A 14,003-nucleotide genomic window follows, 5' to 3' on the forward strand; every position below is an offset into this window, starting at 1 on the left:
AAAAAAAAAAAAAAAAAAAAAAAAAGAGAGACATGATCAAATTTTTAAGTTGAATGTCAGATTGTAGCTCTATGCATTCCATTTGAAAACTGGCTGGTAACATTTTTGTCAACTGAAAAGAGAGTCACAAATGTACCAAAATATTGATTCTTTTCCCAGAAATCTTGAAATCTGTTTTCAAATTCTTTTATCAAACCAAAAAGCAAGGCTGCATATTTTTTGCTCTTCACAGGGCTGTGTTTAGCCAATGTGTCAAAAAGCATAAATTTGTTTGGCTTAATTTGAGCTTGCCACAATTTTAGTTTCATGTGTAACGCTGTTAGGGTTTGGAACATTGCTTTGATAAGTTGGTTTCCACCTTGAAGACACGTGTTTAACTCATTTAAGGTAGTGGTTAAATCCACTAAAAATGCTAAACCTGTAAGTCAGTTTTCATCATGTATTTCTGGCACAAATTAGGTTTTTGATACCATAAACGACTTGATAATATGCTGCAAATCATAAAATCTTTTCAACATCTGGCCTCAACTTAGCCAACTTACTTCTGAAAAGTAAATGATGTCACCCATCGCAGGATCAATACTTTCAAGGAATTCCTAGAAATGGTGATGATTCAGTCCTTTTAGCCCTTATAAAATTCACAGTCCTGATGACTATTTGCTTGATATCTATTTTTGAAGCTCTTGTACAAAAATTTTCCTGATGTACTGCATCGTCTCCTATTAATTTTACATCATCTTCTATTTTACCTACCATTGGCAGGGCACCATTGGTAACTACACCAAATATGTTGATAATGGACAAAGAAAATTGCTTCACCGTATTTTTTACTGCTTTGTATAAATCTCAACTTAGCTGTGTCATTTAATGGTACTAAGGAAGCCATTTTTTCTGTGACATTTATATTCATCATCAATGCCTCTAATAAAAACGGCAAGTTGAGCCGTTGTTGTAGCATCAGTGCTGTCATCCATTGCCAGAGCATAAAATAAAAAATTAGCAGCTTTACTCTCTGAACTTTTGATACATTTTCCAATTTCTTTAATTTTCCTGACTCTAGTCAGGTGAGACAAAAAGATTTTATAAATACTTCCATTTGGTCATGGAAAATTATATCTGCCATGCATTCCATACTTTGCTTAATAAACTATCAGTAAGTGATTTTTCTTTTTTTGCTATTAAATTTGCTACCACATAACTAGCTTTTACAACGGAATCCATCTGAATTGTAACTTAAAAATTTTTTTTTTGTTGAGAAGAGAGGCTACTTTCCAGTTCTGCTATTTTGTCCTTACAACACAATTCTTCATACACATTAAATTTGGGGCATGTTTTTGCAAATAATGCTTTTTCAAATTAATAGTCTTTGAAAACCTGCACAACTTCCCTGCAAATTAAACACAGTGCCTTACTATCTGCCTTGACAAAGTAGTAGTCATCTGTCCACTTTTCACTTTTTCCCTAATTTTTCTTTTTCGGGGAATCCTGTTTTTCTTTATGTTGAAGAAGCCATGTTTGGATTAAAAATATAGTAATAGATAAGGGACTATGTTTGCTTGATAATGAACATTAATTGACAGGAAAAAAGAAAGCAAGGTTTGGGCCATTCGACATCTTGGTTGCTGATGTGTGGTTGAGGTGGTCGGCAATGTGAAAGGTGCCACCACAGTATAAAAGTACCCTTAATCAAACAAGAATGCTCAGCTCATTTCTTTCTTTTCTTTTTTTTTTTTTTTTTGAGAACCACTGTTCTAAGGTCAGCTCATTTCTAAATGACATTAAGGCTTCATGTTGCGAAGGAAGGTTGAAATATTATTGATAATCACTGCCTCACCAAATCACCACGAGCACATGTAACATCTGATGGTGTCAATTTGTTTATGCTTGAAAGATAACACACTTGAAGATAATGCACACAGCCTTAAAACTGAAGCCACATGTGCAAAATGCACGCTTTAAGTAAGTTTATGCTTTTGTGTTGGGCTGCATTCATAGCCATTCTGGGCCATATGTGGCCCATGAGCCATGGGTTGGACACATCTGGTCTTTGAGATCAACTTTTAGCTTCCATATGTGAGTGGGAATATGTGCTATTTAATTTAACTTTCCGTTCTCAGTTTGTTTCATTTAACACAATATCCTCCAGTTCCACCCATGTCATCACAAATGAGATGATTTCATTTTTTAATGGTTGACTAGTATTCCATTGTGTATATATACCATATTTTCTTTATCCACTCATCTGTTGTTGCATACCTAAGGTGGTTCCAAATCTTAACAACTGGGAATAGTGCTGCACTAAACATGGGGGTGCAAATGTCTCTTTGCTACACTGATTTCATTTCCTTTGTATAAATGCCCTGTAGTATAACTGCTGAATCACATGGTAGTTCATTTGTAGTTTCATTTGTAGTTTTTTGGGGACCTGCATACTTTTCTCCATAGTGGCTATCCTAGTTTACATTCCTACCAAAAGTTTGAGTTTCCTTTTCTTTGCAACCTTGTTATCTTTTTATCTTTTATTTTATTTTTTATCCAGCATTTGTTATTTTTTACCATTTTTATCATAACCATCCTAACTGGGGAGAGATAACTTATTGTAGCTTTGACTTGCAATTTCCTGATGATTAGTGAGGTTGAACATTTTTTCATATACCTGTTGGCCATTTGTAGGTCTTCCTTTGAGAAATGTCTATGCATGTCTTTTTTCATTTATTTGTATCCTCTTTAATTTCTTTCATCAGTGTTTTGTAGTTTTCTTTGTATACGTCTTTCATGTTTTTGGTTAAGTTTATTTTTAGGTATTTTATTTTATTTTTTGTTGCTATTATAAATGGGATTGCCTTCTTGATCTTTTTCAGCAAATTCATAAATATAGTTTTTAATCTTCAAAAAGAAAAACCCAATATGGTGTTCTTCCATTTTACAAGGGGACATTAGACAAACATTAAAGGTTAAGGACTTGCTATGGCTACATATCCCAGCACATGTCTAAATGAGACATCAGACTTATATATGGCTACTTCCAAAGCTCAGTCTTTCTCAGCTATCTAAGGCTACCTTCTCCCTGAAATATAAAAGGTCTGGGCCCTATTCCATGTCAGTGGGAAACATTAAGTAAAATTTGGAAGGAGTCTTCTTTCAAGTCTATGCTTTTTGTAGACTTAAGAAAGTCTTTATAAAGGTTTTCATCTTTCAGTCTTTCTTTTTTCTTTTTGAGAGTCTTACTCTGTTGTCCTGGGTAGAGAGTGCTGTGGCATCCTGAGTGCTGTGGCATCCTAACTCACAGCAACTTCAAACTCCTGGGTTTGAGTGATCCTCTTGCCTCAATCTCCTAAGTAGCTGGGACTACAGGTGCCCACCACAGTGTCTGGTTAGTTTTTCTATTTTTTAGTAGGGACAGGATCTTGCTCTTGTTGAGGCCGGTCTTGAACTCCTGAGCTCAGGTGAGCCACCTGCCTTGGCTTCCCAGTATGCTAGGATTACAGGTACCTGGTCCATCTTCCAGTCTTTTAAAGTTTTTATTTCTTATGGTGAAAATACCTATAATTTGAGATGGTTATATAATCATATGCTGTGTTGCACTGCCAAATGCCAAAATAAATGAAGCATTGTGGTTAAATGTGATGAACAGATCACGTGTTTGTAAAAAGTCAACATAAGAAATAAAAATACCCCCGTCCCCAAAGGCACAGAGTAATAGCAGTTAGTATCGTCTCCTGCTCACAGGAGAATTAGTTAACACTTTGGAGAAATTTAAAAGGAGGGGGTAGGAGTTAGCAAAGTATAAAAGTGAGATGGTTACTAAAACCAGTTTGGGTAGTTAGGTAGAAAGGGTGAACACAGTGGAAATGCAGATTTGTTAGGATGAACTCTGAACCCTTCCCTAATCAAGGTCCAGAACTGCTACCAGCAGACAGTGTGTGCCTCCCAAACAGAAGCTTAGAGGACTCTCTAACCCTTGGAAAACATATTGATATTTATAAATATCCCTATGTACAGCTTGACAACCTAAAAAGTCCAACAGTAGACAAGCTCTGGTGTCTACACATGGAACTTTTAAAGGTGTTTTATTTTATTTTTTAAATATTTGCTTTCCACATTTAATAGTAATAGAAAACAAAGTGATCATCAGACATATGAAGAAAATCTCCAACATGAAGATAAAAAAATAAATAACAACAATAAAAACTCAAGAGATGAGAAGCAGAGACAATGTAGGAAGTGAAAGAAAAACAAAAAAATTCACATCTCTACCTGTTAAACAACTTCTATCCAATTTCTGACAAATCGTGTTGTTATGTTCACTGCTGTGTAAGTGTTCACACATAGCATCACTGTTTTATCAAAAGGGCAAATACATGATGATTCATATGCCAGAACAATATGCAGCCCTTGATAATTATATATGGCCACCCCAAATGAAAACAAACAGATATTCAGGGCTGCTAAAACAGATTACGTATTACTTGGTAGGAAACCCACTTATGATCAGTGGGAATGCTACTGTCTGTGTTGCCATGTGTTTGCATAAATCAGAGCTTCTGGACTGGTTTAATTTACAGGCTTCTTCTATTGGTCAAATCAAGAACAGGGATGGGAGAACAGGTAATCCCCCACGACTTTCATGCTCCCACTGCCCCCTTGCCTCCCTCCTCCCACTGCTGGCCCACCGTACTTTTCTAGAAAGGCATGCAGAATGGTTTCTGGAGAGGGTCCTGCAGGTGCCCACATGCCTGCCCGAGCTATCCAGGCCATCAGGAAACATGGGCATACTCAGGGTCAGACTGTGCCCAGGCCTCGCCCAGAAGATTGTCCACCTTCTGAGGAGTTGCAGGATCAAGACAGTAGTGGACCTGGTTTCTGCAGACCTGGAGGTGGTAGCTCAGAAATGTGGCTTGTCTTATAAGGCCCTGGTTGCCTTGATGCAGGTGCCGCTGGTTCAGTTCTCAGCTTTCCCCTTCAATGGTGCTGATCTCTATGAAGAACTAAAGACTCCACTGTCATCCTGTCTACTAGCATAGGCAGCCTGGACAAATTACCTGACCCTGGTTTCTCTCCTGGAGAAGTGACTGAAATTATAGGAGGCCCAGATAGTGGCAAAACTCAGTTATGTCTTTGTGTGGCATCAAACATAGCCCATGGCCTGTAGCAAAATGTCCTGTATGTTGATTCCAAAGGAGGGATGACAGCCTCTTGCCTCCTATAGTTACTTGAGGCTAGGATCCAGGATGAAGAGGAACAGGTAAGAGCTCTCCAGAGGATCCGGGTGGCACATGCATTTGACATCTTCCAGATGTTGAATGTGCTGAAGGATCTCTGAGGCACTGTGGCCCAACAGGTGAACAATCACATGACATGAGACAGGGACAGTGGGAGGCTCAAACCTGCCCTTGGGTGCTCCTGGAGCTTTGTGCCCAGCACCCAGATTCCCTGGATATCATCAAAGGAGGAGAAGCATTAGGAAGTTAGCACAAAGTATTCTGACCAAATCTCTGGCAGCCAACAGGTTTTCGGGAGATAGTAACTGGGACCTGGTGGATTCCAGAGCAGAAGCCACTATTACAGGGAGATCAGACATGACAGGTGCTGTTGATTGTGGAGCAAGGATACTCTGGGAACCCTCAACTTTCCTTTCCAAGAATGCTAGCTGTTTACTGCCACCTAGCACTTGGGACTGCAATTCTCAGGTGGGCCAGAAGAGATGTCTTGGTCTCCTCAGCTTCATTTTCTTATAGACACATATCAAGCTATAAACAAGAGAGGACGTTATAGTGGGAGGACCAGAAATTCATGCTGGCCCCCAAGTTTCTTGTGTCTGCCACATGGAGGCAAGTTTACCCTGGTGTGGGGCACCTCTGAAGAAGCATGGTAGTGACTGGGTAGGTGACCCTGTGTGTCACCATTATGTCCTGTGGTCCATCCTAGCACAGAGACCTAGTTTCCTCCCAGAAAGCCTCTAATTTGCCTTTGCTTCTCTCTCTCTCTCTCTTTTTGCCTCTGCTTTTCTATCTGTGAGACGGGGGCCGTGTTTCCCTTAGCTCTATGTCTGAGTTACTGTTTGAATACAACCTTATACAGGCAAAACTTGAGAAAAAATAAAAAAGAACAAGAACAATTTCAGATGAAAATTTTAGAAACATAGCAACGTAAACCACCTAAATCAGAATGACACAGATGGTAAAAATAATCAATAAATATATGCGTCAGAAAGATATTCTGAGCAGCTTACAAATACTGCTATCAAAGGAGAATTCAAGGCAGAATACATTAAACGTGACACTATTGACAAATGGTAAAGATTATTATAAGGTTACAATAAAAAATTATGTAACATTTTTTGTCACACAGCCCTAAAATCTGTAAAGCAAAACTCATTAAGAATACTATGAGAGATTAACACACTACTCATCTCCAACTGGTTAAACAAGCAAAAAGAATTCTTTTGGGAATTTGGAGGAGTTAGAAAATACAAGAAAGTGGATTCAGTGGAATCAACTAAATGAAACAGTGTGATAAGTGAGAGTGCCCAGAAATATTTATAAAAATTTATAATGTTGGACTATAGTAAACTTTTTAAATATAAAAATCAAGCCAATTATTATTACCACAGTATAATAAAACCAGAAAGTATTCAGCATAAAACAAAACAAAGTGAAATAAACACATGAAAAGTTAGAAGACTTTTTTCTTTTTCTTTTTTTTTTTTTTTAACTAATTTTGGGTCAAAGAAGAAAACAAAACTATAATTCTATACTATTAGTCAATAACAGCAATTATAACAACTCATATCCATTATCTAACAGGATAGAGCTAAATCTATAATCAGAGGCATATTCATAGATATAAACATTCACATCTTAAATATGAATGAAAACACACCAAGCACTGCATTTAGAGTAAAAAAAAAAAAAAAATAAGAAATTGAGGAGGAACAAAAATAATAGCATCTAATAAAGGAAAAAACAGATAAGAAAATAAAGTTGATATAACAACTTGATTTCTTTGTCTTAAATAAAAAGAAAACTCAATAAAGGTAAATAAGGTTAGGTGAAATATTTTTAATAAAGGATGAAAATACAAACATATAAAATTATAACTATAAAAAATGTAACAGATACAGAAGATATTAAATTTATCAGCGAACAGAATAGATAATCTTATGCTAATACACTGGAAAAGACAAAATGAATTCCAGGAAAAACAAACTACCAAAATTGATTAATGAAGTAAAACTCAATCAGTATGTAACAAAAAAATTCTCAAAGAATTACCTCCAACAAAGGTTCCAGGCCTAGATGGTTTTATAGTTGAATTCTTTAAAATTTTTAAGAATAAATAAGTCCCATGCTATATAAATTGTTCCAGAGCACAGAAAATTAGGAAAAGAGTTCCAATTCATTTTATGAAGCTGGCCTAACCCTGATATCAAAACCTGACAAAGATAGCACACACATACAGAAGAAAATTATAGACCAATTCACTTATGAATATAGATACAAAGATACTAAATAATATACTTGAAAATAGAGTTCAATGGTATACTATAAGATTACACATCTCGACATGAGGACATTCATTCTAAGAGTAAAAGCAGAGTTTACGTTAGCTAGTATCTTTATGTATCACATCATATCAATAAGTCAAAGATAAAGAACTACAAAATAATTTCACTATATGCCAAAAAAGCATTTGATGAATTTCAATATCCATTTCTCATAAAATCACATTTTGATCAACTATAACAGTTACATCCTTATAGAACTTACTATATAAGGGACAATGATTCCTGTCAGTGCTACATTTAAAATAGAAATCTACTAAATGTAATAACAAAATAAAGACAATGAAGAAGAGACACAGAAAAGTGTAACACTGCAGTGTTATACCAGAAAAGAAACTAGAGAAGTCAAAAGTAAAAATTAAGGATTATTTTATTTATGCAGTAAATATAAAATTATTTCTTATAAATAAAAACTAATAGTAAAACAATGGAAAAATATATTTTTTATAATATAAATGACATAACAGAATGTTACCAAGGAATAAATTTAATAATGAGAAAATAAGTAGATTTACTTAAACTTCACTGAAAGACATAAAAGAAAGATATAAATTAAGAAACATACTTCTAGCCTGAAATAATATTTCTCAAATAAAATTTGACAGTTAATTTATTTTGAATCAAAATCTCTTTGGGGTTTCCTTTTTTAAAAGTGGAGAAGTCATTTACAACTTTATGTGAAAAAATTGATTAGAAAATAAAACCAAGGAAAATTGTAAGAAAGGATAAGGCAGACTGATACTATCCTCTATTTAAACATTTGATATTTAAAATATTTAAATGGTATGGTACTGGCATATGAAGAGAACATAAGGAAGAAAATTAAATCAAGAGGATTTAATAGGATGACAGTTAATTTATAGATTAACGTTGAGAGAAAAATTATTCAATAAAAAGGTTGAGATAATTAGACATTCAGAAAAAATTAAAATAAATGCCTCATCTGGGATGGGAGCAAGATGGCAGCTGAGTAACAGCTTTTGTGCAACTGGGCGCAGTGAGAATGGGGAGGGAAGACTCCAGGTATCTCTGGCTGGTGGGTTCTGCACAGAAACTTTCCTCTGGTGACACAGGAAGTCAGCGAGAGACTGACTTCCACAAGGAGGACCCCACAAGGAGGAAAAAGCGGTGGAAAACTAGCAAGTGGTAGGTGCGTTTGTTTGTTCCTTCTGAGGCTGCCCTGAGCTTTTAACCATAGCAACAGGGAGACTGCAAGCAGGCTGTTTCGGTTTTTTTGGATTAGGGCACTCGATTGAATTGCCTTGGGAGATCTTGAGTTGGTGTGCGGACAACTTTGGGTGTTGTCTGGAGCCCCGGACTAAGCCGCTGAGCTGGAAAGGAGCTAATATCCTTCAGCTGTGGACTACCCACACAGCTACTGTGGGGAAGCTGCCCCTGCGTGTTGCAGCGCTGGGATTGCCGGGAGACCTTGGGTGAGTAACCTAGTGACTGAGCTGCCCAAAGGCGGGGACTGAGATGCTGGGGAAGAGTGGCCATCTAAGTGTTTGGCAGATTAACAGACTTGGCCCTCAGGGGCATACAGTGAGACCGATTTTGGCCCACTGGATAAGCTGGACAGCTATGCCAGTAGAGATCCCAGCAATAAGTGCTTTCCTTGGAAAGATTCTGCTTAGCCAAGGTTCACAGTTTGGAGTGTCTTTTAAGCGGGCTGAGGAGACATTTGGGCTCCCAAGCCTGTGGGGTCTGAGAAATCAGCAGAGGCCTCCAGTTTCCATCTCGTACAGCTGTATCGACATTGTGATTAACATCTCATACCTCAGAAGATCACCTGTTGCCCCGACAATCCATATACTTCAGCAAGATATATATACTGTTTAGTTTTTTGGTTTTGGGGCTTTTTCCGTTTTCTTTTTCTTAATTTTCCTTTTTGTTTTTTTCTCTCTTTCTTTCCCTACTATTCTAGTTTAAATACAATCTTCCATTTTTGCCTTCTTTAACAATTAGAATTTCATTTTTGCCAGTGTTTCTGCCCTTATTATTTGGTTTGTTTTTTTCCCCCCAGTTTTATCCCGTAACAATTTTTACTGGTTTGCTGGTTTGATTTATAGTATCTTTGTCTTTCCTCTCTACCTGGTCGAGGTGGAGTACTGTGTCTGATCAGGCTGGCAAAGAGCTGTTGACCTCAAGGGAACCACCCAACCCAGCATCCCCAGAGGTTGGGGGTTTTTAAGGTTGGGTCACAGTACTCTACTATATATCTATATTACTCCTGTCTCCTTCTTTTGGTGCCTTTTTTCTTTTTGTCAATATTTCCTTTTATTCACCCCCTCCTTTCTCTTTTTAAAATCCTTTTTCCCTTCTTGCTTTTCAATCTTCTTATCCTGGTCCCATACCAAAAGGACTCATTAAAACTTTAGGCCAGAGGCACAGTAACTTATTAAAGAGCAAGATGAAGTGAAAGGAAAATTAGGCTAAGGAAACAGATACAAAAAAGCACTCATGAAGAAGAATCAGCAGAAAAATTCTGGCAACATGAAATACCAGTCCAGAGCAACCCCTTCCAGGGGCCGTGAGGTAGCTACTGCAGAGGATTCCACCTATAAAAAAATGTGAGAAATGACAGAAGGGGAATTTAAAACACAAATGATGAAAACAATGAAGGAAATTGCTGAGAAAGTGAAAAATAACCAAAAGGAAATCCAAAACCAGAATCAAATAAGAGAACGATACGAAGAATACAGAAAGGATATAGCAGAGCTGAAAGAACCGAAGCAGTTAATTAGGGAACTTAAGGATGCAATAGAAAGTATCAACAACAGGTTAGATCATGCAGACGAAAGTATCTCAGAGGTAGAGGATAAAGCTCTTCAGATAACTCAGATAGTTAAAGAGGCAGAAAAGAAGAGAGAGAGAGAGCAGAACGTTCACTGACAGAATTATGGGACTCTATGAAGCGTTCAAACATGAGTTATAGGTATCCCAGAAGGGGAAGAAGAATGCTCCAGGGGAATGGAACCCATTCTAGAGAATATTATAAATGAAAATTTCCCAAATATCACCAAAGATTCTGACATACTCCTTTCAGAGGGATATTGGTCCCCTGGTCGCCTCAACTCAAATAGAGCTTCTCCAGGACACATTGTGATGAATCTGTCTAAAGTCAAGACAAAAGAAAAGATTTTGCTACCTGCCAGGAGTAAGTGCCAATTGACTTACAGGGGCAAATCCATCAGGGTGGCCGTGGACTTCTCTAAAGAAACTTTTCAAGCCAGAAGACAATGGTCAACTATCTTTAACCTACTTAAACAGAACAATTTCCAGCACAGAATTCTATATTACACTAAGCTAAGCTTTAAAATTGACGGAGAAGCAAACCTTTTATTGATATGCAAATACTGAGGAAATTGGCCACAACAAGACCAGCTTTACAGGAAATATTTCAACATGTTCTAAACACTGACCACCAAAATGGACCTTCAGCAAAGTAAACACCCAGAAATTAAAGGACAGAACCTAGTTTCCACAATGATGCAAAAGACAAAACTAAGCAATGGACTTTCACAAAATAAGATAAATAGAATGCTACCACAATTATCAATTATCTCAATAAATGTCAATGACTTGAATTCCCCACTGAAGAGGCACAGACTGGCTGATTGGATTAAAAAATATAAGCCATCTATTTGCTGTCTGCAGGAAACACACCTCACATCAAAAGACAAATTAAAACTCAGAGTTAAGGGTTGGAAGTCAATTTTTCAGGCAAACAGAATTAGAAAAAAAGAGGAGTTGCAATCTTATTTTCAAATACATGTGGATTTAAAGCAACTAAAGTCAGAAAAGACAATGATGGTCACTTCATATTGGTCAAGGGAAAAATACAACAAGAAGACACTTCAATTCTAAATATTTATGCACCTAATTTAAATGCTCCCAGATTCTTAAAACAGACCTTGCTTATTCTAAGGAATATGATATCCTATAACACCATAGTAACAGGGGACTTTAACACCCATCTCTCAGAACTGGACAGATCCTCTAAACGGAAATTAAATAAAGATATTAGAGATTTAAATGAGACCTTAGAACAACTGTGCTTGATAGATGTATATAGAATACTCTATCCCAAAGATAGAGAATATACATTCTTCTCTTCATCCCATGGAACATTCTCCAAAATTGATCACATCCTAGGACACAAACCTCAAAAGAATCAAAAGAACTGCAATTTTACCTTGCATCTTCTCAGACCACAAGGCACTAAAAGTCAAACTCCAACAAAAATGTTCAGCCTCACACAAAGGCATGGAAGTTAAACAACCTTATGCTGAATGACAGTTGGGTGCAGAAAGAAAGAAAAAAGGAAATCATTAACTTCCTTGAGCATAACAACAATGAAGACAGAAGCCACCAAAACCTGTGGGATACAGCAAAAGCAGTCCTGAGAGGAAAATTTATCGCTTTAGAAGCCTACATTCGAAAAACAGAAAGAAAGCACATCAACAAACTCACAAGCCATCTGATGGAATTCAAAAAAGAAGAACAATCTAAGCCTAAATCCAGCAGAAGAAAAGAAATAGCCAAAATTAAATCAGAGATTAATGAAACTGAAAACAAAAGAATTATTCAGAAAATTAATGAAACAAGGAGTACATTTGTGAAAAAAATTAATGAAATAGATAAACCTGGCCAGACTAACTAGAAATAGAAGTAAAATCTCTAGGAACCTCAATCAGAAATGATAAAGGAGAAATAACAACTCATGCCACAGAGATACAAGAGATCATTTCTGAATACTACCAGAAACTTTATGCCCAGAAATTTGACAATGTGAAGGAAGTAGATCAGTATTTGGAATCACACTCTCTCCCTAGACTTAGCCCCGATGAAATAGATCTCCTGAACCGACCAATTTCAAGCACTGAGATCAAAGAAACAATTAAAAAAATCTCCCAACAAAGAAATGCCTTGGTCCTGATGGCTTCACACCAGAATTCTATCAAACCTTCAGAAGAGCTTATTCCTATATTGCAGAAATTATTCCAAAAAACTGAGGAGGAAGGAATCTTCCCCAACACATTCTATGAAGCAAACATCAAAAGACCCAACTAAAAAGGAGAACTTCAGACCTATTTCACTAATGAATATAGATGCAAGAATTCTCAACAAAATCCTAGCCAATAGATTACAGCTTATCATCAAAAAGTCATACATCACAATCAAGTAGGTTTCATCCCAGGGACACAAGGCTGGTTTAATATACGCAAGTCCATAAACGTCATTCACTGTAGTAACAGAAGAAAAAACAAAGACTATATGATCCTCTTACTAGATGCAGAAAAAGCATTTGAAAAAATCCAGCATCCTTTTCTAATTAGAACACTGAGGAGCGCAGGCATAGGTGGCACATTTCTTAAACTGATCGATGCTATCTATGACAAACCAACAGCTATTATTTTACTGAATGGAGTAAAACTGAAAGCTTTTCCTCTTAGAACTAGAACCAGACAAGGCTGTCCTCTGTCACCATCATTATTCAACATAGTGCTGGAAGTTCCAGCCAATACAATTAGACCAGAAAATAAAGGGCATCCAAATGGGAGTAGGGGAGGTCAAACTTTCCCTCTTTGCTGATGATATGATCTTATACTTAGAGAACCCAAAGACTCAACAACAAGACTCTTGGAAGTCATCAAAAACTAATGTCTCAGGATATAAAATTAAAAAAAAAAATCAAAGTCCACAAGTCAGTTGCTTTTGTGTATGGCAACAACAGCCAAGATGAGAGGTTAAAGACACAACTCCCTTCACCATAGCCCCAAAGAAAATGAAATACTTAGGAATATACCTAACAAAAGAGGTGAAGGACCTCTATAAAGAAAATTATGAAACCCTAACAAAGGAAATAACAGAGGACTTTAACAAATGGAAGAACATACCATACTCATAGCTGGGAAGAATCAACATTGTTAAAATGTTTATACTTCCCAGAGCAATCTACTGATTCAACACCATCCCTATTAAAATACCAACATCCTATTTTCAAGACTTGGAAAAAATGATCCTGCATTTTGTATGGAACTAGAAAAAACCCCATATAGCTAAGGCAGTTCTTAGTAATAAAAACAAAGCCAGGGGCATCAGCATACCAGATTTTAGGCTGTACTACATACAAGGCCATAGTGGTCAAGACAGCATGGTACTGACACAAAAACAGAGACAGACATTTGGAATCGAGTAGAAAACCAGGAAATGAAACCAACAACTTATAACCACCTAATCTTTGATAAACCAAACAAGAATATACCTTGGGGGAAAGACTCCCTATTCAATAAATGGTGCTGGGAAAACTGGATATCCACATGTAAAAGACTGAAACTGGACCCACACCTTTCTCCACTCACAAAAATTGATTCAAGATGGATAAAGGACTTCAATTTAAGGCATGAAACAATAAAAATCCTCATAGAAAGCATAG

General features: G+C 36.8%; 1 protein-coding gene and 1 pseudogene across 1 annotated transcript in view; one reads left to right on the top strand and one right to left on the bottom strand.

The window, feature by feature from the left end:
* The window catches only part of RFX7 (regulatory factor X7), a 142,946-nt gene that overhangs the window by 23,319 nt on the left and 105,624 nt on the right, over positions 1 to 14,003 (bottom strand). The window lies entirely within an intron of this gene.
* Positions 4,708 to 5,583, top strand: LOC105886453 (annotated as a pseudogene).

The sequence above is a fragment of the Otolemur garnettii genome, unplaced genomic scaffold (assembly GCF_000181295.1).
Source record: "Otolemur garnettii isolate 467f Iridium unplaced genomic scaffold, OtoGar3 scaffold00011, whole genome shotgun sequence".
Lineage (NCBI taxonomy): Eukaryota > Metazoa > Chordata > Mammalia > Primates > Galagidae > Otolemur > Otolemur garnettii.